At 40.8% G+C, this 26,209-nt stretch overlaps 1 protein-coding gene and 1 pseudogene across 2 annotated transcripts in view; one reads left to right on the top strand and one right to left on the bottom strand.

The window, feature by feature from the left end:
* Nsmce2 (NSE2/MMS21 homolog, SMC5-SMC6 complex SUMO ligase) overlaps nucleotides 1-26,209 on the top strand; it is a 274,256-nt gene that overhangs the window by 179,244 nt on the left and 68,803 nt on the right. The gene's annotated exons all lie outside the window — the stretch shown is intronic.
* On the bottom strand, nucleotides 1,530-9,873 carry LOC111817569 (annotated as a pseudogene).

Raw genomic sequence — 26,209 nt, 5'->3', positions numbered from 1 at the left:
GGCGCTGAAGGCAGGAGGATTGCTATGAAATTCACCATCTCCGTAGAGAGTTCAAGGCCAGCCAGACCATGTCTCAATCAATCAATCAGTGAATCAATCCCTTGAAAGCTGTATTTCTTCCAATACCTAGAAACATGAAGATGCCTCATTGGGTCGTTACATCTACCCTAAGAATGTGGCATTTCTTTCCCTCCCTTCCTTTCCCCTCCCTATCCCCTTCTTTCTTTTCTCTCTGTTCTTTCTTTCTTTTCTTTTTTTTTTTTTCTTTCTTTTTCTTTTTCTTTTTGGTTGCTATTTGTGCATGTGATAAATCTCAAACCCACAGCAGGATTGAAATTCACTCTTTGGAAATTAAGGAGTGCCCAAAAACTCAGTAGGCAAGATATTTTATGCAATTGGTTTTTTTGGAGACAGGGTCTCACTATGTAGTGCAGACTAGCTTTGAACTCACTATATAGTCTAGGCCAGTGATCCTCCTGCCTCAGCCTCCCAAGTGCTGGGATTACAGGTTTATGCCACCATGCCCAGCTATGTCTTATGCAGTATTTCTAAAAATTAAATGAATTCAAGATCTGACAGGGGCCAGGATTAAGGTGTGGTAAGTAAGGTGAGTCATGGAAATGCAGGGTCAGAACTTGACTTTATTTCAAATTGTATGTTGCTTATTGTGACTTTTGCCATGCACTTTTAAATTATTGCATTAAAATATTATATGTCTGGATTAATTTAGGTTGGTTTTCTAGGTTTGTTTTTTGTCTGGTCGGATTTGATGAGACAAGGTTTAACTGTGTAGTTCAGGTTGTAGTCCTGGCTAGCTTTGAACTAGAGATTTTGCCTGAGCCTCCCAATGTCTCCCATATCCAGCTGTTTGTTATTTCACACACTTTGAATGTTGCCCCTGAAGCCAGTGCCTCCCGCACAATAGTACATGCCATGCCTGCCTTAGGATTGTGTTTCTTGGGTCGTGTGGACTGTAAGCAGCGAAGCCTGTGTCTGAACTAGGGATCTGTGATCCTGAATTTCCTTGAGATCCTAGTTGTCTTTGTCTCTGTATATCTGCTGGTCTTTCATTATTGTTCTTATTATTTTAGGCTCCATTATTTGAGGACATCTTTAATGCTAAATGGTGATCTTTCTGTGCATTTTTTCCATGTACATTTATATCATACACCCTCGTGGATTTTTGTTGTTGTTGTTGTTGCTGTTGCTTTTTTGTGAGACAGTATTTCACTACAGTAATTGTAGGCTGCCCTTAACTCACTTTCTAGCCCAGGTTAGTTTCGAATCTGCAATGATCTTCCTGTCTCAGCTTCCCAAGTGCTAGGATTAAGGCATATTCCACCACACCTGGCTGTTTTGTTTGTTTCTTAAATTTTTCCTACATTAAAACAGAAGGCCAGGTAGCTCTCCAAACTTAAGGATATAATGGGCCCAGATAAATATCAATTCCAGAGTCTTTAAGAAGTTGAAGTCTTTCAAACACAGCTTCTCTATGAAGTGATCCAGATTCCAGCAGCACATGGGAATGCTTAACAGAGATGGTGATCAGGGACATGTTTCCTTGGTGCTGCTGTGAATATTATCTGCAGGTAGAAATCACCTCTCCTGCTGCAATCAGAAGAATTTGTCCCTTCCTTTGAAAACTTTGTTACACCCAATATTGCCATATGGCCAATGGTACCTTACTTCGTGTATATACTCCAGCAGTTACTTTCCCTTCTCTATGAACAGCTTGGAGGCAGACTACCAGATCTGCACGGTCAGAGCCTGCATTGTCAGGGATGATGGCAACATGATCATGATATCGAAGGACTCTGTTGCAGCAGCTTCTTTTCCTGGTGTCCTGTTAACAAGCTATGTTACAGCATCTAAGAACAGTATCTTAGAACAGCCTCCTATGTGAAATGTTTGAAGATCCTTCACAGTTTGGGCAAGAACACTAAGAGCATCATGCAAAGAGCTGTCTGCTTCATCTAAACTTTGTTGACTGGCACCATGCTATGCAGTGGTGCAGGCCTCACCCAGGGGAACCCAGAAAAGTAAATGAGTTTGTCTTTTCTAGCTGTGACTTCAATAAGTTTGCAGCTACCAAGCTTCACCAGTTCTGGTTGATCAAAATTAGAGAGGGCTGGTAAGATAGCTCAGCAGCCCAAAGTACCTGCTTAGGCAAGTGCAGAGACCTTGGTTCAATCCCTGGCACCACATGCCATGTCAGCGCTACCCCCAGGGTGGGCTGAGCCTGCCAGAGTCTGGGCGTAATGGCGCCCACCTGTAATTTAGCACTCGAGAAGCTGAAAGCAGGGGGATCACCATGAGTCTGAGCTGTGTAGTGAAACCCTGTAACAACCAAATACATGTAAAGAAAGAATGCATTAGTCAACTTCAGCACCTATGACCTATAAGCACCTGTGACAAAAGCTGCTATTCCATACCTTCAAAATCTGCATGCTCAGTAGCTGTGACACCAGTAGAACCAAAGAGCCATTCAGGGTAATTATAAGTTAACTGCTTGTTAATAAAGCAGTTTACTGCATGCTTAAGTATGCACTGAAATTTCTCCTTCAATTTTTTTTCTGCATGTGATGCTTTTGTGATCTTTGCTTCAGAACCAACTCTTACCCAGGAATCAGATATCTTTGTTTTGTCTGTATCCATTACAGTATTTGCAGTAAGAACTTCGCCATTTTCAGTTTGCTCTTGTTGATTTGCTCCAGTTTTTTAATCCAGCAGAAAGCCTTCACCTAAGTAGCATCTGCTCCCTCTCAGATTCTTGGTGACTTGTCTCACCTCCAGGTTACCAAAAACTTCTAGACCAAGAAGAGCTTCTACAGCTAATTGGTAATATGGTCTTTGTGATGAGTAGGAAACTTTCAGGATAATGTCATCCTTGTAGAATTCATCAAATCCTGACAGAACATAACTTCATCAGAATTGTTGCCAACTACAGAACTCAAGAGAACCCCTCTTGCAGCCTTTGTGACTTTTCCAACCAGCAATCATGGTCTGTGAATGAGTCTTTGTTTGCAATTAAATATTCAGCGTCACTTAATAATTATGCACTAAAATAGTAAAAAAGTTAGTACCATCTCCACCTCCATCATCCGGAACTCTGGACATAGCAACTAAAACTTCAGCAGCTAAATTGTCAACACCAGTGCTCTTTAGAACAGTGGCCCCATCATCACTTACGGGAAAAGAAACATTTGATGCACTTCTTGTAAGAATTTTTCCCAAGGTGCTTTGCTACCACGTCTGCAATGGTGATGGCACAAATAAAAGAAGACAGAGGAGCTGTCTCTACTCTCTCTTTAAGAGCTCCAGCCTTGAAGAGGTTAACAGGTGTAAGGGAAAGGGATGCTGCGGTTCCTTAGAATTCTTTGTATACACAAGCCAGTCCTTCAAGTTGTTTGCCTGGTAGCCAGTGGAAAGAGGATAGCCTGTGCCCTTGTTTTTAATCTTTTGACTTACAAGCATTTTTGGATGAATCTTCTGACAGAGAGCTATAAAAGCCATGGGTGGTGGGACACACCTATAATCCCAGTACCCAGGAATTCAAGGCCAGCCTAGACGACCTGACTGGGGGGCTGAGAGAAGTAGCTACAAAATAGTGCTTTGTATTAATTACTGTCTTGCCTAGATCTAAATTCTATGACCCCAGTTAAGAATAAATGAGTATTGTGTAACCTAGCATGGTAGTGTATGCCTATTGTCTTAGCATTTAGGAGGTTGAAGCAGGAGGATTATGTCCAGTTCAAGTCCAGCCTGAGCTACATAGTAAGACCCTATCTCAAAACAGAAAAGGAAAAAAATGAATAACAGAATATAGCCAGCTCTGCATTATCTGGGGGAAGAGACCTGGTCTTTTCTTTTAAATATTCACAAACTATAGAATGAAATAACAAATACTAATTGAGTAGTGTGTCTTATACAGTCAAAATTCCTACAGATTTTGCTCTTTAGTGAAGTTTCTTGAATAATAAAAATATTCCTGATAGTAAGACAGTTCACGTGTACTGTTGGAGGGGAAGTACATCAGACTATGTGGAGATAAAAGGTCTTTTTCTGTTAAAATTATTTTCTAAAATGTATCATTTGGCCCTGATATAGTTGGAAAGAACAGAAAAATTTCTCATTTCCCTTTTACTTGGTATTTCTTTTGATTAATTTCCAAGTATCTATAAGGATTTCAGGTTTAATATAACTATTTGGGATGAATGGAAAAAGTACTCAGAGTCTGAGATTAGACATGGTAAAATAAATGAGAGCAGTGGTAGATTTTGTATTTCTCTGCAAGACTTTCTCTGCAAGTCTTACTATAGATAAAGAAAGTGAAGGCAAAGGAATTTATGCCTTGGAATTATGTTCTACTGTCTTATAAGGAGAAGGAAGGAGAAACAGTAAGAGTTGCTGTGTCCCTGAGAGTGTCATAAGATAGAAACACTGTTTGCGAGTCAGACACAGAAGCAATAAAAGTCTTTTTCCTAAGCATATGCTCTATTTTGCTTTATCTGAAGTAAGACTGGGCCAAACTGTTGAGGGAGTTGAATGACCAGCTGAGATCTTATGCTTTATCTTGTAAGTCATGTTGAATTATAAAGTCAAACTTACATTTAAAAAGCTTAATCTGGTTGCATTGTGCAAGAAAAGAAAAGGCTGGAGGTGGGAGCATATTTACTCATGTATTAAAACAGTATTTTGGAGCAAGTCAGCATTTGGTTAGTGAAATGGCAATTTCTTCTGCTGTGAGATATGTGGCAGAGGAAACTGTCCTTATTCACTGACACTTGTACTGGATGTTAGGAGGATGAAAGTTTCCTGTTTCTTTTTTTTTTTTTTTTTTTTCTTTTTTCTTTTTTTGCGGAACCAGGGACTGAACTCCGGCCCTTGCGCTTGCCAGGGAAGCGCATATTCCACTGAGCCATCTCCCCGGCCCGAGGACGAAAGTTTCAAAAGAAAAGAAGGATCCCATGATCATGAGTGCACTAGAAAACAGTTCTTAAATAACAAAAAACAGAACAAAAGGAAAGGTAGAAGGAACATTTACAAAGTAGAGGAAAATATAGAATGTGCCAATTCAAACATGTTTTCTTTGAAGCAGTGATATGATGAGCAGTTAAGATTTTTACTAGAGCATTGTTGATGCAGATTTCAGAAGAAAAATCAAAACTAAAAATGATTTCAAAGCCACATGTCCCAACTTACTGTTGAAGTTTTAGCAGGAACAACACGAGTGCAATGCACACCCTCCATTGGTGGTGTCATAGGAGGAATAGTCTGAGATGCAGCAGTGTGAGATGCTTAAGAATGTAGAAGCCACGGAAAGTGACTTCAGGAGGAACAGTGTGCTGGCAGTCTCAGAGGCTGCAGCTCAGAACTCATGAGTAATCATGGGATGGTCTTGAGCTCAGAAAAGAAAAATTGATATCCAAGGGGAGGAAGACTATCACAAACCAGGAAGTTAAAACAGAAGTTCTACTGGATGATGATTGCATCACTTTTGACTGAAGTTAATATGATAAAGTCCTTTTTTTTTTTTTTTTAAGTACAGGATCTCACTACACAGATCTGACTCATAGTGATCCTCTTGTTTTCAGTTTCCCAAGCACTGGGATTACAGGCACGTGCCACCACGCCCAGTCTCATGTGCCATCTCAGCATGCCCTGGGGGTGGGGCTGGCATGGCGGGCCAGAACTTCAGACCCCTGCGTCTGCTTAAACAGGTGCTTTAGTCTGCTGAACTATCTGGCTGGCCTGATAGAGGCCGTTCGACAACTAGACATTTTGATCACCCGTGTTTTGTCAACTTCTAAGATTTTTTGAAATTGACAAATCTGGAGAGAGAGAGCATAAATTTATTTTTAAAGTATTTTTGTTTCATAGTTGACTTTTTAAATTGGCAAATATTGGGGGAAGAATTCTTATATTTATTAACTTTAATGTATTTTTAGGTTACTTTTTTATTTCCACAAAATATAAGCTTCTCATGTAGGACATCTTTATTTGTTACCTAAAGTAAATGAAAATGCATTGGATTCTTTTACTTTGAGAATCTGGTTCATGTATAGCTGATTTTTTTTTTTTTTTTTTTTTTTTTTCAGAACAGGGGATTGAACTCAGGTCCTTGTTTGTGTTTGCCAGGCAAGCACTTATTCCACTGAGCCATCTCCCTGGCCCCTATAGCTGATTTATTAATCTTTATTTTTTATTAGTTTATTTTATTATATGTAGGAAAAACAAAAGGATTTTGTTTGTTTGTTTGTTTGGCGGAACCGGGGATTGAACTCAGGCCCTTGTGCTTGCCAGGGAAGCACTTATTCTACTGAGCCATCTCCCTGGCCCCAACAACAGGTTTAAGGAGAGGGAAAGCTGAGGTCAATAAAACCAGTTGTAAGATTGTTACAGGCCAGGCATGGTGATGCACACCTGTAGTCTCAGCACTTGGGAGGCTGAGGCAGAAGGATCTTCATGAGTTCAAGACCAGCCAAAGCTACATAGTGAGTTAAAGCCTGAGCTACATGGTGAGACCCTGTCTCAAAACAAAAAAGACCATTGTAGTGATTACAATAAAAGGTTTAGTGTAGGGTACTGCACAGGTGAAAACAAGCAGTTGAATTTGAGAGAATTGGGACTTGAAAGCGATTTGGGAGATAGTGGCAATCATTTATTGGATGGAAGCTGTAAGAGGGAGTAACAGGGTAGAGCCAAGGATAAGGGCTCAAGGGGAGGCAGCAGGGGTCCTTGTGACTGATGTCTCTAGCTTCAGTCTCTAGCCTGAAAGATGACAGCAGCTGAGTCATCAAAGGCGTTGATTCAGTCCCTGCCATGAATCCTGCCTGTTCATCCATGAAAGCTGCAATGAAGTGGTCTTTGGCCTCTTCAAGCTGAGACCTTTGGAACAGTGCTGAATAATTATGAATCATATGTTTCATAGGTAGTAACTCCTAGAGTTTCTACCTCTGTGTTCTTGACGATGCTTCCTTCTATTGCAGTGGGAAACCCTTTGGTACTGGATTTCAGGCCTATTCTTAATATGTTTTCTGTTTAATATTGATAATGGCGTTTGCAGTTGGTATTTTAGATCCTCCAAGAACTCAACAACATTAAACAACTGATCTGCATAATGTCCCAATGAGTGAGTAGGTGAGGAATCTTGCTCCACAGAGGAAAACCCAAAGGCATTCAGTGACTTGCCCGAGGTTACACACTATCACGTTGACAGAACTCAGTTTTGAATCTTCAGTTTTCATTATCTTATCACATTCATCTTAGAAGTTTACTGTCAGCTTTAATGTAGTTTATCCTGTTTGCTATCTCACTTTTCCAAAAATCTCAGCATTGAGACCTAGAAATAGGTGAGCATGATCAAGGGAAGAATGAAGGTGACCAAATGACTAAGGCCTGCATATGGTTGGGAGGAGTTAGTAATAGAACTAAGTTTCAGCTCCTAGTATATCCAGGGAAAGATTGTTTATTTTCTAGGGAAGCTATGACATCACTTCAACCAACAGACCAGTCAGACAAAGCTGCCTTTGATACCCTAGTGTGACTCTAACACTCTGTATAGCACCAATAAAACAGTAACAGAAATATATATACATATATATATGACTTTGAAGTTAGACCAAGCTGAAATGACCTCTGAGAGAGGGAGCTGGGCAGGCTCCCTATCTAGTAGCACTGTGGGAAGGATTTAATCTTGATGTGTATATGTCAGCTGCCCAGCTGGAGGTTGCCAGTTGCTACTTTATAACTGGGTGCTGTTACATTTATTCTCATTCATAGACAAAGTGTAATACTGAAAGGGCCTTTGACTTTTCTGTTAGATTACAGGAACAGGTAAATTAAACTATTGAGGCATTACAGCCTATTAAACAAGCGCATGAAACATTTTGATCTTGAGTCCGCCAGATACTGGTACCACCCGTCCCTCTCTGACAAATATGGAAAGATGATTTCAGTAGGACAAGCATCAGTGTGTGCCTTCCAAAACGGTATAGTCATGTTACAGTAAACTTTTTATATTTGCTGCGTCACAAAGATTTATTGAAGCGATAAAAGTTATTATGGAAAACAGTGTGCAGTAACGATGGCAACAGTTATTTGATCTCACAGTAATTAGCTAAGCATTTAGTTGCACAATACTTTCACAATGCCTTCCTGGTTAGTTCATTAAACAAAATTAGCTTTTGTTTGAACTGTCTCCTACACTGTCCTAAATTTGATTTTAATTTAAAAGTCTTAGTGTTTTTTAGAACTACCTTTCCAGCATAGAATTTATGGCTATTTGAGATTGTAACTTTTTAATATAATTCTCTGTGCTACAGTGTGATAATGATTCCTTGGACTGTCCTCTGAAGTTCTCTCAGTTTAGCAGAGTGGATTAAGAAATGAACAGTGATGTTGGAGACTAGTATCTAACTGTTGCCCTGGTCCTGGATTGGATTGCAGATTGGGATCAGCTGGCATCCTTCTACTGTGTTTCTATCCTGTGAAATCGGGTGGCTGTCCTCTGCATGCTGGGCATGTAGTCATTGGTTGATAATCTGCTGGCCTCCTAATAGGACCTGGATCTAGCAGTTACGCGGCCTTTTCTAAGCCATCTCTCCCAGGTGCTTCTTCTGCCTTGTTCTGCATGGTGGCTCCCACCGCGCTTGGTACCTGTCTTTGTGCAAAGTGGAGAATATTGCAGATGATTCACCTAGACGGTGACATCATTCTCAGAGGACTTCTTCTTGAGACAGGGCCTCTCAAACTGAGTTTCTGCCTAAAACCCCTCCTTCAGCACTCCCCATGGAGAGGTGAAGATTAACTCTTGCTGATGGACAACATGGTAACCTTGATCACAAAAGAAAGCTTCTAGCATTCAAGATTTCAAAATAGAAAAATAATGAAAATCAACCCAAAAACTTGTTTTATCTTATTTACTAAAAATGAGAAGGGGTCCAAAGTAATTTAGTAAGACAGTCTTTTTTAAATTCATGATTTGTTTTTAAGGCAGCTGAGTGATTTAAGACAATATGAATGTTTAAAAACTGTTTGCATTCTGATCCAGTTCTTTTCAGTTAACTCCCTTTCCTCCGTTTTCAATTGAGGAAATTTTTTGGGTATGTTACCCACAGTCTTTCCAGCCTGTGTGTACTTATTTGCCTGATTAGTTTATTGCTTTCTGTGTAGGATAAAATACATCTTTATTGTCCCTGACCACTAGTAGAATTCTTTTTTTTATTTTTTATTTTTTATTTTTTTAGCAGACCTGGGAATTGAACTTAGACCCTTGCGCTTGCCAGGCAAGTGCTTATTTTACTGAGCCATCTCCCCAGCCCCTACTAGTAGAATTCTAACGCTTGTTTGGTCTTGGCATTTTTCAGGCCAATCTGGACACAATAAAAATGACAGTAATAAAGTAAGGTACTTTAGCTGGCCTGAGCACCTGACTTTTTGAGAGGTCCATCTTTGCCATTCCTTCATACATACTGGATGACCTTGACATCTTAGCTGATGTGAAAAAAGTTCCTAAAACTTCTCACTCCCTTTCTCTGCCATACATTTTTCCTTCTCCCTAGAATAAACTCTTTCTCTTTCTCCATTTAAAAACATTTGATGTTCCTCAAAGAAACTTGTTGCAGCTTCTGTAAACTTTCTTCACTTTGCCTCACATTTTACCCCCCCCCCAAGCTGGCTCTCCAATGTTGTCCATGCCTAATTCTTGGATCATGAGTACCAGTATATGTTACAATTCTTGGCTAAAATTCTCTTGCCTGGTGGATTGTAAACTCCACCACTCTCCTTGTTCCTGCTATGCCCTCTTATGGCCTCCGTGTGCTGTGAGACCATGTCCTGTCCATAGCCAAGCAAACCAACAAGGTACCTCATGTTCCCGCTCCTTGACTTCCTGAGCCCTACTCACTTGTGTTGTCTCTTTTGCTACTCACCCCAGCTACACTAAATATGCACCTTCCCAGTTCCTCCAGTTATGTACTCCTCTCTAGACCTGCGACATGCTCCATGTGCAGATTTGTAATCACCTCAGTAAAGGAGATGCTATTGAAGCACTTGATGTTTCAGGTACTATGAAGTATGTTTAAGTCATTCTTGCAACCCTGTAAAGTAAGTATAAGGATTTAGGATTTTTTTTTTTTTTAGTACAGTTAAAAAGTATTTAGTTAGTACACATTTATAGCATGTAATGATTACATAAGGAAGTTGGTACATGTACATAATGCATCTTCATTATTGTGCTAATAATTGGGAGACCTGACAATTGAGCCCAGGACTCAGCCTTCAACCCAACCTTCCTCTCTTTCTCCAGTCCATTCATTCTGTTTAGGTGATTCAGCCCAGACTAGATTCCACACTTAGTTGGTTTACTAGCAAAGTTGCCAGCACCCTATATTCCTTTGATCTCCTGACCTTCTGTCATGCTTCAGTCTGAGGCCTAAAGTTTGCCTCCCCACTGGATCTTTTGTCTCAACCTAGTGCTCTGTGTCTCAGCCAAAGAAATACTTGGATTCTTCCAGAAGTAGCTTTTTACAAAGAGAAGCTACTTGATTTCATTCAGACAGAAGAATGTCCAGCCTACTAGTCACCTGTCTCCCCGAGCCCTAAGCCAAGCGTGGCCATCATGAGTTCATTCTTAGGGCAACTTTCCTGGAAGCCCTTCACACTTGGGCAGAACTGAGATGTAGACAACCTGTTTTACACTCACATCTCCCTGCAACTTGTGTGACTGGGTTTTCTTGCTCTTCTTTGTTAGGCTTCCTGTGTACTTGTCATACTTAAACCCCTTCTTCCTGATAGTTTTCAGTATATATGTTTCTTTGCTTTTGCTCAGACTAAATCTTCTACTTGGCCCACCTTCTCTTGTCACTGACTATAGAATAGTTAGTAATAGAATATACTGAAGGTATTACAAACTTCACAAAGATAGGCTCAGGGATATCTCGTTCCTGATCATGTATCTATCTGGAGTGCCTGATAGAGTGTCTGATATGGTAGAAGCTCCAAGAACATTTGAGAAAAAAAAGAAGAAGCGGGAGGGAGAGAAAATGAAGGGAAGGGAGGGGAGGGGAGGGGAAGAGAGGGGAGGGAAAGGGAAAGGAAAACAAAGGGAAGGAAAAACAAAGGGAAGGGAAAGAAAAAGGGATTTAACCCAGATACTGTGCTGTTTGTGTAAATGTATTTTCCTCTTTCCTCCTAAATAGCCCAGTGAAATTAGTACTATTAGCCCTATTACAGATGAATAATGGAAATGCATAGAAGTCTAGGTGGAAAGGCTCTTACAGGCCTGCCATATGCCGGCTCTTCTGCAAAGCCACTCATTACCCCAGCCTTGACGGGCAGTGCACAGCGGTGAGGGCCTCCATTTCCACAGATAGCAGTGTGAATGCCCCCACTGGAGCTGTGTGTTTGATGGTCCTGGTAATAGCTCCTTCCTCTGCTCTTCCATGGCCCTGGAGGTCTTTCAGCTTTTATGCTCTGCCTGCCACCCTCTATGCAAGTGCTATTCCCTGATTGATGGATTACAGATTCCTGGGGGAGGGGAGTGCTTTCTCCATGTCTGTGTCCCCTATCAGACTGACACAAAAGGACCCTTGGATGGTCAGCCATCCTGTCTGTCTTTCACTGAGTTTGATGCCAGTCAGGCTTGATCCTAAGGGGACGTTTCTGTTTCAACTCACTTCTCTAATCTTTGTAGTCAAGCAGTAATACTAGTCACTAGGTCACAGTGACTAAATGCTACTACCTTGCCTGTCAAGCACTTCAAAAATATTGATCTCTTAAAAATTAGGGCACCTGCCCCTTAGCTCAGTTCTTTAAGTGGCTGCTTCAACAAAGTAGTCAGGCTCAGGTTGCTGTGGTTCCATCCCCATGACTCAAGCCAGCCAAACCTGCCCTGAAGGCATTCGGAGAAAAAAAAAAAAAATCCTTAAAAATTAAAAAAAATGGCTGTAAAAACAAGGACAAGATCAAATATGTGTTTGTACAAATATAAAACGTTATTTTGTCATGTTCCTTGAGTGCTAAATTTAGCAGTGAATGTTGAAAAACGATAACTGTAAATTAAATGAATAATCAGTTGCCACATAATTTAAAAAACAAAAATGCAGAAATTCCCTGAAAAGTGTTTTGGCCAGAAAAATCACTTTTATTTGGATTGTGGCAATAATTTTATGTTTGAAGTAATGTCACGGGGGGAGGCATTAGAAAAGTGAACATACTTAGGATCTGAAAAATAAATTGTCCCAGTCCACAACGACCTGTATACATCTCAAGAAGCACGCTGGATTGTGCTTGTATTGAAATGATGATTGTCATTATTATGCAGGGGAGGAGGCATTCAGTATTTTATTTCGTTTTGCTATTGTGTTGTATTTCACACATGAAAAGTAAAAGGCTCAGGGATTTCGTTAGAGTTTACAGGGAGTACCACATTCCTTCAAAGATAAAAGTAGCTTGGGGGCTCCCTAGAGGTCACAGTAGGGCCTCCTGAGCACTCAGGTGTGCCCTCTTGCAGGGCTGCTGGACAGCCTGTCCAGCTCCTGGGCAGAATAGGAAGCTGGGGACAGCTAGAAGCCCTGAGGGCAGACAGAGAGCAGAGGAAGGAAAGGGGAGCCATCGCCACTAGTCTGAGCAAAGGCTTGTGCCTTGTCGCTCCCACTGTTTGCTTTGTGAGGCATGCCGGAACTGACCTTTCCAGCCGCCCTTCACACTTGGGGTGACTCAGAATGCGAGCCCATTGTTTTAGGAACTGATTCTGCAGCGAGCATGTTGACAGTAAGGTAGAGGTATTTCCTCTGTAGTGAGTATTGAAGGTTTATAATTAGATAGGTTTGGGCAGTGCTCATGCTTCACTGCAGTGAGTGTTCCTTTCTTTTGGATATAGCTTTGGTTGTCACTCAGTAATATAAGTTGCAGTCCCAAAAGCGGATATTCACTTGCATATGTTCAAAAACTGCCCAACGCCTGTAGCCTTTACTTCCTGTGTCACAGCGGGACCCGACTGCTGCAGAGAGGCCACACCTGAGGCATCTCTCTGCTCGCCAGCCTTTGAGAAGCCCACGAGGGAGCTCCGGAGCGGGGCAGGGATGAGCACACTCACTGGTGGGGGGAGCAAGGGTCAGAGGGGAAGATGTGAGGCCTATTTGATCTATTGTGTTTGTGTAATTGTTACAAGATGTCAAGGAATGTTTTTGATAAGTAGATTGCATGCTGAAGGGAATATTTTTAATAAGTAGCTTCATGTGATCTGCTCCCTCCAAAAGTTAAGAGCTGCCAGCTAAGTACATAGATATTTTTCAAAAGAAATGATCAAAAAGGACATTCTACTCTTACTACAAAGCTATTTTAAGGGTAAATATTTTGATAGATGTAGTCCAGTGCACCTGGATGCTGTGCTGTGGCTGTGCCCGTGCCCAAGGCAGCCAGTGAACGCAGGTCGGGTACTGAGATACTCAGATGCAGCAAATCGTGGGTTTTCCCCATGCGTGTTGTATGGGCTGACCTGGGAGTTTGAGCACTAACATTTTCTATGCCACTGTTAGAAAAACTGCTTGCTTACAAGAAATTGCTTCCAGTATTTAAGAATGATAATGACCTTACCAAGACTTCTCTCACAAACAGATATATAATGAAATATGTTATGCTACAAGCATTTTGTTAAGTAAGACCTAATGAGAATCAAGTCAGTAGACTGGAGTAAGTCATGGCAGGTCTGCTCTGTTTGTCACACAGCTTAATGTTTAAAGTGTAGGGATTTACTGGTCATTAATGGCAGAAATGTACTCAGATGGAAAGATTGAGTTTTCTTTTATGACTAACGTGAGTCACTAATCAGATTTAAGTCATAATTTAGAATTTATTAAAATAATCTAATGTATCATCCAACCTTATTATTAGGAAATATGCATATGCATGTAAAATGTTGGCTGCTTTTCTTAGCTGCCTATCTTGTCAAGTGACATTTTAAAATTGTAACACCTTTTTCCTCTTATGAGCCAAAGTCTTGTCTTTCATCAGCCTTGAAAAATATTTGTCCATATGAAGGCAACACTTTTCATTCTACATTAGCAGAGAATTGACTTGGCAGGACACTCCATCTGCTGTCTTCATAAACTGCCTAGTGAGTAGTGGCTTGAACGACACAACAGTGAACATGCTTTTTGTCTTTTTGTTTGTTTCCTAGAGTTTAATTTCCTCAAGGGCAAGAACCTCTTTATGTCCTTACCCAGTGGTGGTTCAAGAAAAGTAGAGGGACCCCTACCATAACTATTTTTTAACAACCCAAAGCTGTCAGTGAACAAATGGTTAAAATGATTATTGAAAGTCATCTTTATTAGCAACACCAGCAGAAACACAGATCATATGAGCTCGTTATAGTAGTTAGGACCCCCCTCTGTCTTAGTCACTTTCCTTGTTGCTGGGACAGAATACCTAGGGGGAGGTTTATTTTGGCTCACATTCTATAGAAGTTTCACTGCTTTTGTAGTTGGCCAACCAGCTCCAAGAGAAAGAAGGTTCTGGCAGAGGAGAGCTGTTCTCCTGCAGAAGCAGAAGCAGAAGCAGAGAGAGAGGGGAGGAGCCAGGATGGAGACACAGCCTTCCGGGCCATGTCCCGGGGGGCCCCTCTTTCGGTCAGGCTCCACCTTCTATCAGCAAGTCCACCGCAGGTTCATAATCTAATCACCTCATGGAGCCCTGCTTACCATAGCAGAAGACTTTGGGGAACATCTAGGCATAAGCACACCTTCCGCATCTTTGGTAGAAGTTGGTTCATTGTGAACAAGAGACAAATAAACCCAAATACTCCCTCAGAGATAGCAACTGAATTTGATTTTCCAGAAAGTTTCTAACTGATGGCAGCAGTTATCAGTTTTGATAACTGATGTGCTAATTGACTCAGAGATGACACCTGCACCATTTAGTGTCCTTTTAAAGCCATTTATCTAAAGTATTCTAGTATTGCAATATCTGCTAAGCCTATTCAGTTCTTTCATCAAAGCAGCTTGCTATGTGGGCAAACTGCTTAGTTGAAGCAGTAAAAGCTGAGTTGACTATCGTCTCTCTAACAAACTGGACTTTTTAGCGGTGAGGGAAACTATCAAAATAGATATTTAAAAAAAAACTCTAGCAGCATGTGGTGATGCACAACTGTAATCTCGGCACTCAGGAGGCTGATCCAGGAGGATCAACACAATTTTGAGCTACCTAATGAATTCAAGACCAGCCTATCTCAAAATAACAAAATCATGCTCAGAAATTATCCTGTTAGCTTCATTTCAAGAAAGGAAATCTTTATTTGAAGTCTAGTTGATGATGATACTGTGATGAAATATGAAATTCTGGCAGTCTATTTGACCCTTCCTTGTATACATTTACTTTTTGTTTGAAACTCAGACAGGAGTGCACTATTAAATTCTGTAGATTATTTCAGGGACAGGATTCAATAGTAATTTACCAATTAATTGAGGAAATATTATGTGACCTTGTAAAATTCCAAGTTTGGGTGTGAAGCCTGGTAGTGATTTCTCTTTTATAATGCTATGGATGATAACATATATATTTATATAGCAAACCATAATAGTTTAAAATATTTTGTCAGACTCCAGAAATAAACATTGGTTTTGTAAGACCAAAAAAAAAAAAATTCCAAGTTTGGTAAGGGAACTGACATTAGTACAGGTGCAGTTCATCTGTGTAACTACACTTGGGTTAAATAAACATGTTAATTTAGTAACTCCTGAACTATACATTTACCTCCCAGGCTGCCACCCTGCAAAGCCCTCATCTTCTGAATAGTAGCACAGATGCATGACCACAGGACACAGACTTCTGGGAAGAAAGCCCTGCCCACCCAGCCAGAATGGGCTGGTGATTGCAGATGGTGGCTCTTTTCTGTGCCCACAGCCCTGCTGACAGTTATAAGCAGGTGAAGATAGTGTTAAAGAATTTGCAGTGTTTGGCAATGACAGTCCTTTTCCCTTTAAATACCTGTCTGAAATACAGTTGAATTTGCCCACTTGGCGGTCACTGAAGGCCAGCAGCCTGGGCCATGCCACATGGAGCACTCCAGTTTGTAATAGGGTACTCAGTGCTGGAGACATTTTAGTTTGGGCAGCAGAACCAGGTTGAGGTTGTGCTGTGGGTTTATTTTAGCAGCTGAGGCAAACATGAAAGCTCAGTGACTGAGAGTAAAGTCTCAATGCAGCATGCAGTGAGGCTAGCAGAGGTGATGTTGAGTGTACTGGGAGGGTGGTGTAGGCATCAGGAAGCCCTGGTGCTCTTCCAGATCTCCTGGCACACTCTGTCCACCTCCTGGTTAGCAAACTCAGAATCCCTTGAGGGCCATGGAGCACAGTGAGTAGATAAAATGTCCCGTTGAAATTGGTTGCCTTAGTCAGTGTGCTGTCTACAGTTGTCTCCTAGTTTTTCTGGAGAAACTGGAAAATGGGATTTTAAATTTTAAATATTGGCTATAGGTTGAAATTTTAGAAGCACAAACTTGCACAGGTTACCGATGATCACATATTTATCTCTGTTACACTAATTTCCTTGATAATAAGATTTGGGACTTTCGTCTTTTAATTTTAAAACAGCTAAAATGCAGAGAAAGTCAGTTGCTCCAGTTTGGGTCACTGAAGGTGTGATTTCCACCAAGTCTAGTTCAGCATACAGTTCTTCCTCATTGTCTGTGTATAACACCGCATGCTTGGGCTCCACAGTGATGCTGTAGCCTGTGCTTGCTACGGACCTGTTCACTGTGCACGAAGAGGATGACCACACCAGGTGTGGGGATGCACACCTATAATCCTAGCACTCGGGAGACTGAGGCAAGACAATTGCTTCGAGTTCAATTTTGAGGCCAGTCTAGTGCTACATGCCAGTAGTTAGTTCAAGGCAAGCTTGAACTGCATAGTTTAAGTTACCTAGAAAGACTCAAAATTAAAATAAAACTCAGGAAGAGAGAAAAGAGGGGTGGGGAGTAGACAGGATGACCCAGTCCAATGGCCTGAATCACACAGGATGTTGTTACATTAGTGTAACAGTGTGGAGCCCTTCTGGGAAGTCTAGACTCTTCCTTACAAATAGTTTTACCTAAACTGTGGGTAGTAGCTATGAAAAGAGTTTTGGTGAGAAAGGCTGTGATTTTACAGGAAGGCAGTGTAGCATAATTGGCAAAAGCAAGTCACAAAGCCAGACTACCTGTATTAGAGTCTTGGTTGTGATTTGTGACAACTGTGTGGCCTTGACATGTTATTTAACCTCTCTCTGGTCTCAAGTTCCACACTGGTAAGTGGGAAAAGCCACATTTTCCAAGAGACTTGAGACCAGAAGTATTTGAGACTTTTTTTTTCATAATTTTGTCATTTTTGCATATATATTACAAGGTGTCTTGTGGATGGAACCCAAGTATAAACAAGATTCATTTATGTGTCATGTACATCTATGAAGATAATTTTATTCAGTAGTTTTGTTCATGACGCAGTTTTGTGGGGTAGAATTTTTCATTGTACTGTCATGTTAATACTACAAAACGTTAGATTTTGGATCATTTCAGATTTTAGGTTCTTGGGGGCTGGAGAGATGGCTCAGTGGTCTAAAGCACCTACTTAGAACAAGCTTAGCAAAGCATCGGGGACCGCAGTTCAATCCCCCAGCACCACATGCCAGCCAGCCCCGCCTCCTGGTGGGCTGAGCTGGTCACACACACACACCCCACTCTCTCTCTCTCTCTCTCTCTCTCTCTCTCTCTCTCTCTCAAATAAATAAATAAATAAAAATTAAAAAAAAAAGATTTTAGGTTCTTGGATTAGGGATACTCACCCTGTTCCAATTACATCATAGAGTTATGAGGAATAAGTAAAATGTAATATTATTTATAAAGTAGCACAGATGATGATGATGATGATGATGATGATGATGATGATGATGATAAAGAAAATAGATCCGTCATCAGTGAAAACCCTATTCCTCTCTGAGCTTTTGCCAGGGAAGAGCTTATTCTACTGAGCCATCTCCCTGGCCCCATCTCTGAGCTTTTGGAGAACCTAGTTTTGATAACTGATGTGCTAATTGACTCAGAGATGACACCTGCACTATTTAGTTTTAAAAAAATCGTACAGAAATTGACATCTTAGTGAAATTCTAGGAAAGAATAGCACCAGCTGGCTCCACATCTGTTTGAAAGATACAGTGTGAAACTGATTCTAAATATGGTTGGAATTTAAGTCAAATGCACTTTCATGCTGTACTATACAATATCAATTGAACTAGATCTAAAAGAATTTATTATTAAAATAACCTAAATCTAAAATGATAACAGTTTGCTCAGGAAAGTAACAGAGGTTTATCTTATACAGTCTTTGTTAGCGTACTTGAAATGTAACTGCTCCATTTCCACTTGCCAGGTGGCTAGAAGGAGTACACCAGGGGTAGTATACTGAAAATAAATCACTCTGACATAAAAAGTGGCTTCTAGAAAACGTCTCCCTCCCAGTCTTTAAGAATGCCTTGTTTCTGTTTGTCTTGGTCTTTACATTTCATAGCACCCAGGTTAGCAGTGCGAAGTCTATCTTGTGGGCTTTGCACTGCTGTAACAGAATAGCAAAGACTGAGTAATTTTTAAAGTTTTCATTTTATTGGTATATATTAGATTACATAATGATAACATTAGTTATAGGAGTTTCAACCTATACCTGATATAGCTTGCTTGTTGTTTTTTTCCCTCTTCTTCTTTAGTACCTCTTTGTTTACAAAAGCTTGGGTTTTCATATTTTGTTCTGTTTTTTTCTTATCCATTTCTTCCTTTCTCTCCCCCACTATTCCCCTCCTCATTTAAACACTTTGTGCCCATTTCCCAATATCCATTATACATTTTCATGTTTATTTACACTTTTCAGTTTCTAACACCAAAGAAACCACGTGATTTATTTAATGTAAGACTATGGTCTTGGGCTAGGGATATAGCTCAGTAGAGTAAGAACTTACTTGCCTGGCAAGCGCGAGATCCTGAGTTCAATCCCCCGTACCGCCAAAACAAAAGAGAGCATACGGTCTCAAGGTGTACCTGTTTGCCTCCAGATCTCTCAAGGTTATCCTTCTTATCCTGGGCGAAGTCATACCACATTGTATAAGAAAGAAAACCCACATGTTCTTTACCCATTCATTGATTGATGGGCCTTTGGGCTGTTTCCAAAGTTTGGGTGTTACAGAAGAGCTTCTATAAACATGTCTGTGTGTATATTGCTGTGGTACACTGCTTTTATTCTTTCAGGAAGATACTGAGAAGAAAGATAGCTGGGTTGAATGGAACCTTTAGTTCTGGCTTTTGAAGGAACCTCTACCTGATTTCTACACTTGTATGACCAGTCTGCACTCTTGTAGGTGGTGGAGAAGAGTTCCTTTTTCTCCACAATGCCTCCAGCAGTTGATATTAATTGATTTCATGATAATAGCCATTCTTTCTGGGGTGAGATGAAATCTCAGCATTGCTTTAATTTTCATCTCTCAAATGACCAGTGATGCTGAATATTTTTTCATATATTTATTTGCTGTTTCTACTTCTTTATCTAAGCAGTGTATATTCATCCCAAATGACCGTATTTGGATTGAGTCCTTAAATTTGGAGGATCTGATTTTTTTGAGGTTTTTACATTCTAGATATTAGTCCTTTGTCTGAAGTATAGATGGCAATTTTTTTCCCACACTGTGGGATGTCTCTTTATTCTGTTCATGGTTTCTTTAGCTGTGCAAAAGGTTTTAAATAAGATACCAGTTGTTGATTCTTCATAGTATTTTTCTGTGTCATCAGGATTTTGTTCCTGAAGTCTTTCCCTATATTGTCTTCAAGAGTTCTACCTATTCTATCTTCCAGCAGATTTAGTGTTTATGTTTTAATATTTAGATCTTTGGTCCTTTATGATTTTAGTCTAGTGCATGGTGAAATTTATGGGTTTAGTTTTAATCTTCAGCATGTAGAAAGCCAGTTTTTCTGGCACTATCTAATAAAAAGGCTATACCTTTCTTCTAGTGAGCACATTTGCCTTCTTTTTTAAAGGTAAGGTGGCTGAGTGTATTTGGAGTTTTTCTGCCTCTTTTAACCTGTTCCAGTGATCCTCAGGTCTACTTTTTGCGAGTACCATGGTAATTTTATCACAGTAGCTTCATAATATAATATCAGGTCAAGCATTATGATGCTCTTTGCCTTGTCTTTGTTGCTCTGAATTGCTTTTGCTATTCTAGATTTTTTCTGGTTCCAAAATAATTTTAGAATTGTTTTCTTTAGCTTTTTGAGATACACCATTGGAATTTTTGTTATGATTACATTGAAATCTGTGTAACAATTTTGGAAATATGGCCATTTTCATTATATTGGTTCTTCCTGTCCAAAAGCAAGGGATGTGTCTTTATTTTCTGATACCCCCTTCAGTCTCCCCTTTCAGACTTCCATAGTTTCATTATAAACTCCTTTTACTTCTTTCATTAAATTGATTCCAGTATTTCATTTTGGGGGATGCTATTGTGAAAGGTGTTATTTCTCTCTCATGAGTGTTATTAGTGTACAGGAATGCTATTTAGTTTTGAACGTTGACTGTATATGTAGCTATGTTACTATATCTTGCCATTCGATCTAAAAGTCTTTTGGTGGAGCTAACTGAAGTTCTGTGTGCTTCACTTACTTGTAGATGTCAAATTGTTTTTCCCTGCTTGAGAGGTTTTCTGCTATTCTGTGAAGAGATTTTTTTTTATGTTATTCACACAACTCCTGCATTTTTGCATCAGCTCTTATCAATCTTACGTTACTACTCTTTGCATCACCTAGCAGCTGTTAGATTGATTTCTCATGGTCTCCTGCTATTCATCTCCTCTTCCTCTTCCTCCTCCTCCTCCTTCTTTTTCTTTTTTTCATTTTTCAGACAAGGTCTGACTGTGTAGTCTAGGCTGGACTTGAACTCACTGTATACCCTAGGCTGACCTGGAACATACAGGGATCCTCTCGCCTCGCCTCTGGAGTCCTAGGATTACAGGTGTGCACCACTACACCTACCTGCCCTTGCTATTTTTAGGAAATCTTTCTTTTTGTCATCATTCCAGTCTATCTTCTTTATCTGATATTCTGTCCTCATATTGGCACCTTTTACTGTGTGTTCTTTCAGTGGAATTTGTAATCTGCTAAATGTCTATTTCAATCTGTTTTGTGGATTGTTTCTTTCCTATGTTGTGTGTTCATGCTTACATTTCATCCTAAGCTCCTCTTTTTCTTAATCTGTATCTGCTCTATAGTCAATAAGTGTGTCTTTCATTATAGTCACCATGTCTATAGTTCTGTGAGAAATTATTTCTGATTTCATGTTTTCTAGAGCCTTTTTTTTTTTTAATCTGCTTGTTTACTTGCAGTTACCACTTCACAGAGTCCAGGTGGGTAGCTTTTGAATTGCTTCACGTTGTTGCCCCTTAGGTTTGCCTTTGGTGAACTGGAAGTCTGGGATTGTATCTTGTTTAGTGTCTTGTCATTTTCTTTCTTTTTTTAGGTTTAATTCTTGTGTTATGCTTGTAAATAATTTATGGCAAGTAGCTTTATTGCCAGTATTGAGAACCCTTAGGAAATAACTACTTCTCAGAGATGTCTTCTAGGTTTAAATGGCTTTTGGGTTTTGAGTCTGCTGTTAGAACTTCCCTCTTTATTTATTGGGATGCTGCTCACTTGACTCAGCCTGTTGGCACTGGCGTAAATTGCTTATGACCCATAGGCAATCTCAGTCTTGGTATACCAGGAAAAACAACTGATTAGAAGAAGTATGTCACCTTGGCTAGAGTATACAATCAGCAATAGTAATAGTGTCAAATACAGCCTAGAAATGGCAAGCAGCAGTAACTTAATTTATCACCTTTAGCCATATAAGTTGAATTTGTGGTTATATAACAAAATCTAAAATGAATCACAAAATTATCATAAATAAGCCTCACTATGGTGTTTTTACCCTTATAAAAAATATTGAAAAGGGCCGACTGAAAGAAAATAAGACACAAAGAGGAAAAGATAGAAGCAAGGCTGGAGGAAGAAGGAAGACTACACAAACTTTGGGAAACTGATAAGAAGAGAGAGAGAGAGAGAGAGAGAGAGAGAGAGAGAGAGAGAGAGAGAACGCAGAAAAAGGAGAACAACAGAAGAAAATAAGAACAGAACGTCAACAACAAAAAAAACTAGAAACCATGTTCATACGTACGAAAACAAGAACAAACAAGAAAAAAAAAGGTAAAAATAAACTAAGGGGGGAGACTATGTCTATTTCAAGCCATACTTCTGCTGTCACTCGCAGACAACATGGACAGCCAGGGTCCAGATCTGAGTCAATTAATCCCAACAAGTCAGCAGCAGTTCTGCAGTGGGGTAGTGGATAATCCAAACAAGCCTCTATCTTTAGTTCCACTGAAGCTTCTATTTGGTTTCTGACTGTGAGGGTAGAACCCAATTCGTACAGCTTGTAACACCCCATGTGCCTCCTGTCACCTTGAACTCAACTCCCTAACCTGCCAACTTGAAGAGCAGCCTCACCCTGACACTGGCAGCCTCTAGATGGAGTTCACCTGCAGTTGTTCTAAATTCGGAGCCCAGTTGGCCCCTCTACAAGATGGTTACTGGCCAGTCACCCTAACCTGAGGGACATCGTAAACCAAACAGCTCACTAACCACTTCAGTCAGCTGTGTCTACAGCTGTGTTCCACTGGAACTTTTCTCTGTGGAGACCTGTGAGGTCACCATTAGTCACCACGTGCCTGCCGGTTCAAGCTGCCCCTCCTACTCATTGAGCCAGGACTCAGGGAATAAGTGCCCCCTGCCACTTCTTTCTTCACTGAACTCTCTCTCTCTCTCTCTCTCTCCCTCTCCCTCTCCCTCTCCCTCTCCCTCTCTCTGTCTGTCTCTCTCTCTTCCTTGTGGGCTTCAGTTCTCACTGCAGATCCTTCCTGGGTCCCAGGACCCACTTCTCTCCTTCTTGTCTTCTTCACATTATTGTTTGCCACCATCTGGTTACCAAATCTTAGTGAGACTTTCTCTGCTGCTAACTACTCTGCCATCTTCCTGGAACTTCAAGACTGAGTAATTTAAAAATTCATTGCTTTTTGTTTTGTTGTTTGGGTGTTTTGTTTTGTCTTTTTGAGACAGGCTTTCACTATGCAGTTCAGGCCAGCCTTGAACTTACTTTGTAGCCCAAACTGGATCTGAACTAACAGTGATCCTCCTGCCTCAGCCTCCCTTGTGCTGGGATTACAGGGGTATGTCACCATACCTGGCTATGAGAAATTCATTTCTTACTGTTCAGGAAGCTGGGAAGTCTCCTGAACAGTAAGAAATGTCAAGATGTCAGACTTTGGCAAGGGCCTTGGTGTTACGTCATGCCATAGGGAGGGCATACAGTTAAAGAGCAAGAGGAAACTAAAAGCACTTTTATAACAATCTACTCTTATAGTAAATCACCCACTCTCCTAAACTAGGGACCTCTCAGGAGGTCCATGGTCTGAACATTGTTACCTTAGAGAGTGAGATTCTCACACATGAGCTCTAGGGAACACATTCAAACCATAACAGCATCTATTCTTCCTTCTGCTTCCCTCCCACCTTCCTTCCTGTCAAACATTTTTTTAAATGCCCACTCTGCAGGGAATGGGCTGCAGGCAGTTTTTATACCTGGCTGCTCCTCCTCCCTTGTTCTTTGCTCTTTCCCTGATATACCCCCTTTTAGAAATTTCAGGCTTCACACTATGGAAACTTCATCACCTACTATAGAGCTGTATCAGGCACTGTATTCACAAGTCACTTCCATATCGGAAGGTTCTTGGAGCCTCTGTAAGCCTTCCTATAGTGTCACTTTGATCCATTTTATAGATGAAGAAACTGAGGCTAAAGCAGTTAAACTGCCTAAAACTGATAGTTAATTTCTAGCAAAGGTGGCACTCAAGCTCAGTGCTGATTCTTTTGCAATCTAAGAAAATAATTTCTAGGTGGTAGCTTCCGTTCTCTATTTACAGAGGGGATCTCTGTGTAGCAAGGAAAGGAAGAACGCAAGAGAAGGACCAGAGAGAGGCTGTCCTTTCTGTCTGTTGCCTCTTCCTTCCCCTTCATGGAAGAGTTTTCTCAGTGTCCAGGGATCACTTCCTTCTATTTACTCCTCAACATGACAATTGGATCTCCTCTAGCCCTCTAGTGAAACTTCTCTGGAAGATACCTCTTAGACCAGCAGACTGCCCAATTTGCTGTCTCCTAGAGTCTCTACGTCATTTAAAAGCGTTCACTCCTTGACGCTCCCAGAAGCTCATTAGTCTCTGCTTCATCCCTTCTGTGAGCTCCTTTTCAAGGCTTAGCACTTTCCCATGTGTGACTGTCCCTGTGACCATCTTGTGCCACCAGGAATATGACTGGTACAGTCATCATGGAACAGTCGTGCAAGTACCATCCCTGGTCCCAGCTACCTGGAGCAAACCTTGGGACTTACAGCCCCGCTGTGAACATGTGAAACTGTATGATTTTTCAGGTTCTCTTTCCAGCCAATTGCCTTTCTTCATACTTTCCTGTGCTGTTATGATTTATCCTGGCTTCAGTTTGCACATCCTCTTTTATACTGCTGGATGAAATCCCTCCGCCTTGTCTCCTCTGTCCACTAGGATGTATCGAGAGCACTTCATTGTCAACTTAGCCTTTTTTTCTTTGAAACCAACTTTTCCTCCACTTCTCCACCTGTTTATGGACCATCCACTCAAGCAGAAAGCTTTGAGTCATAATTAGATAAAGCCTTTTCTTTCATCCCTTGCAATCACATTGAAGTGATTTTGCTCTTAGGTATTCCTCACATCTGTTCTCCTTCTATGCCCTGGTCCTTTACTGAGGCAGTTACTGAGTTACTAAGGTCCGTTACTTAGGTTCTTCTGTGAGTCTGAAGTACTTTTCCCTTGCATTGTTGTATGTGTTCTTATTCATAAAGACTCTTACTTCAGGCTTTATTGCCCCTTAATTTCTTCACATGTATCTTAACACTGTCCAAACACTGCACTGCAAAAGGCTACTTGAGAACCTAAAACTTATCACTTTCTCAGTGAATATTTGTTGAACCTAGTTGAACTTACTCTCTAGAATAATCAGAACATTTGAAAGGCATTGGAGAAAGGGAGTTGGGGGTGGGGAGTAAAGGCAGTTACACAAAGCGTTTTGTTCCTGCAGCTGTCTGGGGACCATCAAGTGTTAACATATGGATTGTCCCCTGTGTGCCATCTGTGCTGCTTTCAGTTTCTCTTCCTGCTGATTCTCTTGGACGTTGCACGAGGCCTTGCCCCAGGATGGGTTAGCTGCAGCCTCTTCATCCATAAGCCTGTCTGTAGCCTGGCACTCAGCAGAGAGCACTGTGGTGCCCATTTGCAGGAGCAGTGAGCTCACTTGGGTTAGACCAAGTCATGTTTCTCTTGTATTCACAGTGCCTGACTGGAGCTCTGCTTACTAACAGAATAATGGGGAATGTACTTTAAAAAGTATCAAACATGTGTACATGTACTGTTATTGAAATCTGTAGAATATATATCTCTGTCAGTCCTCCGCCCCAAATTTAAATCTTAGGTTTCCTTTCTTTAGAAGCACCTCCAAACCATGTGTTTCAGGTACATTCAAATTCTAGTGTACAGTTGTTAATCAGACTAGCTGAACAATTATCCAGAGCCTTGATTTAAAGTATTATCAGGAAAAGCAGTCAGGCTCAGGTTGCTGTGGTTCGATTCCCACAACTCAAGCCAGCCAAACCTGCCCTGAAGGTATTTGGAGCAAATTAAAAAAATAAATAAATAAAGTATTATCAGGGCTGGCCAAATAACTCAGCAAACTAAAGCGCTTACTTAGACAGAGCTCAATGGCTGGGATTCGATCCCAGGCCTGCCGTGCCGGCCCCACCCCCAGGGCAATGGAGATGGCAATGGAGACAGGGCATGGGGGCGCTCACCTGTAATCCCAGCACTTGGGAGGTTGAAAATAGGAGAATCACTATGAGTCAGTCTACATAGTAAGACCCTGTAGACCCTATACCCCATAGACCCTGTACTAAATTAAAAAAATAATAATAAATAATTATCAAAGCCTTTTTGTTGGGGGCCAGGGAAATGGCTCAGTAGAATAAGTGCTTCCCTGGAAAGCACAAGGATCTGAGTTCAATCCTCAGCTCCACCAAAAAAAAAA

The sequence above is a fragment of the Octodon degus genome, unplaced genomic scaffold (assembly GCF_000260255.1).
Source record: "Octodon degus isolate 3935 unplaced genomic scaffold, OctDeg1.0 scaffold00062, whole genome shotgun sequence".
Classification (NCBI taxonomy): domain Eukaryota; kingdom Metazoa; phylum Chordata; class Mammalia; order Rodentia; family Octodontidae; genus Octodon; species Octodon degus.
This window is presented reverse-complemented; position numbering and strand designations above follow the sequence as displayed.